This window comes from Hibiscus syriacus, unplaced genomic scaffold, assembly GCF_006381635.1.
Source record: "Hibiscus syriacus cultivar Baekdansim isolate YM2019G1 unplaced genomic scaffold, ASM638163v2 tig00110160_pilon, whole genome shotgun sequence".
NCBI lineage: Eukaryota > Viridiplantae > Streptophyta > Magnoliopsida > Malvales > Malvaceae > Hibiscus > Hibiscus syriacus.
The window spans coordinates 4857668-4860632 of record NW_024062608.1 but is presented as its reverse complement, the minus strand read 5'-3'; the positions used below and the strand labels follow the sequence as shown (position 1 = coordinate 4860632).

General features: G+C 37.7%; 1 pseudogene; it reads left to right on the top strand.

The window, feature by feature from the left end:
• Positions 1 to 776: 776 nt before the first annotated feature.
• LOC120216429 lies at positions 777 to 2647 on the top strand (annotated as a pseudogene).
• Positions 2648 to 2965: the final 318 nt, after the last annotated feature.

Genomic DNA, 2965 nt, shown 5'->3' with positions numbered 1-2965 from the left:
ATAAACTTCATTTTTCAAGTAATTCCACTTATATATGAAACATATCTACATGGAAGTATCATGCTATGAAACATATCTACATGGAAGTATCATGCTAGTAAAATTACTTGTCTTTTAATAGCTAGAGTAAATGTGATCTCTGTCTGTAGGCAACAATGCGCTAAAAATACTAAGCAAAATAACTCTTTATTCAAATTAAGCATAATTCAATTCATGGCTCGTATGTATATAGAACATTCTCTCGATTTAGCATATTCAAACTGTATTAATTCACAAGGTAATATATAACATTTTTTATACTAATGCACTCAATAGTACTGTCTTATAAGAGTTTCGTAAATTTTATTATTGTCGTTAATATAAAAATGAAGATAAGAAGAAGAAAAGTATCCTTTTTACCTATTTTATGTCATTTCTGCTTTTTTATATGATTCTTGAAAAAAAAATGTATTGAATTCTTTCTTTTCACTGATTTAGACACAATTTCTGTGTTTTTTCGGAGTTTAATCTATGACGGCAACGTATGGCACCGACCCGATTAGCGACGGCCATGATACGCTGACACCAATAAAATCTTGTATGCCCATAAAATAAACAACGCCAAGCCGTACCCCACCGCTTTCCAAATGCATTTCATTTGGAATGAATTTTGTGCTAATTTGCATTTAGCCAACCTCGAGTGGTGCTGTGTGTACCTAACCCCGGTCATATTCTAACCCATCTTTAGTTTTATTTAAAGTGATGGGATCTGGTTACGACCAGCTTGGTTCTGGTTTCTCAAACTCAAATTTCCCTTCCCATTCTTCTCTATCTTCATCAACACTCTTGTGATTTTGATTTCAGTAATTATGTAAAAAAAGAAAAAGCCCATATTCTTGGAAAGCTTGGGTTTGTTTTGGATGGGAACCGAGAGAAGTGAAGAAATTGTGTTGCAGAAAGACGAGAAATATAAGGGTTGGGGAATTGAGAGAGGGCACTGCTTGTTGTATAGTTGTAAACTACTCCAACCTTATACAAGCTGGTCTTGTTTTAGACAAGGGTCTTACTGTTCTTCCATGTCTGTCTAACAACATTCCTTTGAGTCCTTAGAAGATCTTCTTAAAGATCTGACCAAAACAATTCACTCCCATAACAACTTTTTTTTTAACAAGAAGAAGAGATCTGTTGGAAATTTGCTTGTGTTCATCAAGCCATGAAGAGATCACTTGGCAGCTCAGATTCTTTGGGTGTTTTGGCGTCCATCTGTCCAACAACAGGTCCAATAAAACGATCCCAGTTTTGTACTTTGATTTAGACATGAAACCGAGTTTTAATTACGTGGGTTTGTTTTGTTTTGGTGCAGATGAACATAGTCCGAGAAGCAACCACATAATCAGCGGGGAGTTCCAGTCGATGTTAGAGGGATTAGATGAAGAAGGGTGCCTTGAAGAATTGGGGCACGTTTCTGAGAAGAAGAGGAGATTAAGTGTGGATCAAGTTAAGGCGTTGGAGAAGAATTTCGAGGTCGAAAACAAGCTTGACCCCGACAGGAAAGTGAAACTAGCTCAAGAACTGGGGTTGCAACCCAGACAAGTTGCTGTCTGGTTCCAAAACCGCCGTGCTAGGTGGAAGACCAAGAAATTGGAAAGGGATTACGGCCTTCTCAAAACAAATTTTGATACTCTGAAGGCCAATTATGAAGCTCTCCATCATGAGAATGAAGCTCTTCTTAAGGAGGTAATAAAAATACTAGGATTTTTCTCATATATGTTCGTATGGGATTACTAGAATTGTGTTGAAGTTATATGTTTCTGCAGACAAGAGAGTTGCAGGAAAAGCAGAGTGGGGAGAGCACTGAGAGCAATGTTTCGGTGAAAGAGGAGGTGATTGTGCACGAAGCTGTTGATGACAAAACACTAGAACAAAGTGAACCCCCTGAGCCTGCAGATCTCAACTATGAGAGCTTCAACCACAGCAATGGATCATTCGGCGCCACCCTTTTCCCGGACTTGAAAGACGGCTCATCGGACAGTGACTCGAGTGCTAACTTGAATGAAGACATCATCATCAACAACAACGTGGCTATTTCTTCATTGTTGATATCATCGACGACATCATCTTTCTTCACCGTCCTCCATGGATTGCTTCAATTTCTCCAAGACAACATATCAACCCAACCAGTATGTGAAGATGGAAGAACACAATTTCTTCACTGCAGATGATGAAGCCTGCAACTTCTTCTCGGATGAGCAAGCTCCGAGTCTTCATTGGTATTGTCCTGAACAGTGGAACTAAAGGCAATAAAACAACCATCATGTATGTAACTATGGGACCATACCAAATTCAAGGAAATGAAGATCCGAGAATTCTCTAAGATGGGAATCCTGTAAGAAGATAAACTACTACCAGTAAAAAACGGAATTTGGAGGAGAAGAATTCACGTGGGATGGGAAAAGGTGACAAACACCAATGTGTGTGTGTGTGTGTGGGGGGGGGGGGGTGGCGCGTCGTGCGGGAATGATTAGATCGTAATTGGAAGCTTTTAATTTTTTCTCTTGTGCTGTAAATGGAAAATTCTCCGTAATCCATTGGTGGAATGTGAAACTTCCTTGAATGGAGAGAAGCTGAACAAGATAATAGTAATAAGCATTAATCATCTTTTTTCCTTTGTTTTTTTTTTCTACTTCTGGTTCTTGTTTCAATTCGCAAACCCAGATCTCAAAAATGAAAAATTTAACCCAATCATAATCAAGACATGATTTTCACCTGATAATCAACGTGAATAAAAAAAAACAAATCATCTTACTGGGAAAAGTGATTTAAAGTGAAGGGTTTTGCCCAAAATTCTAATGTTGCAGAATATTTGCTTTCCATGAAAAGGAGTGCTCGTTTTGACAAAAGTATCATATAAGTTGATTTAACTACGCATTAACCAAGTGAACTCCACATTAAAGAAATAATAAATTTCATAATAAAAGAATTATTG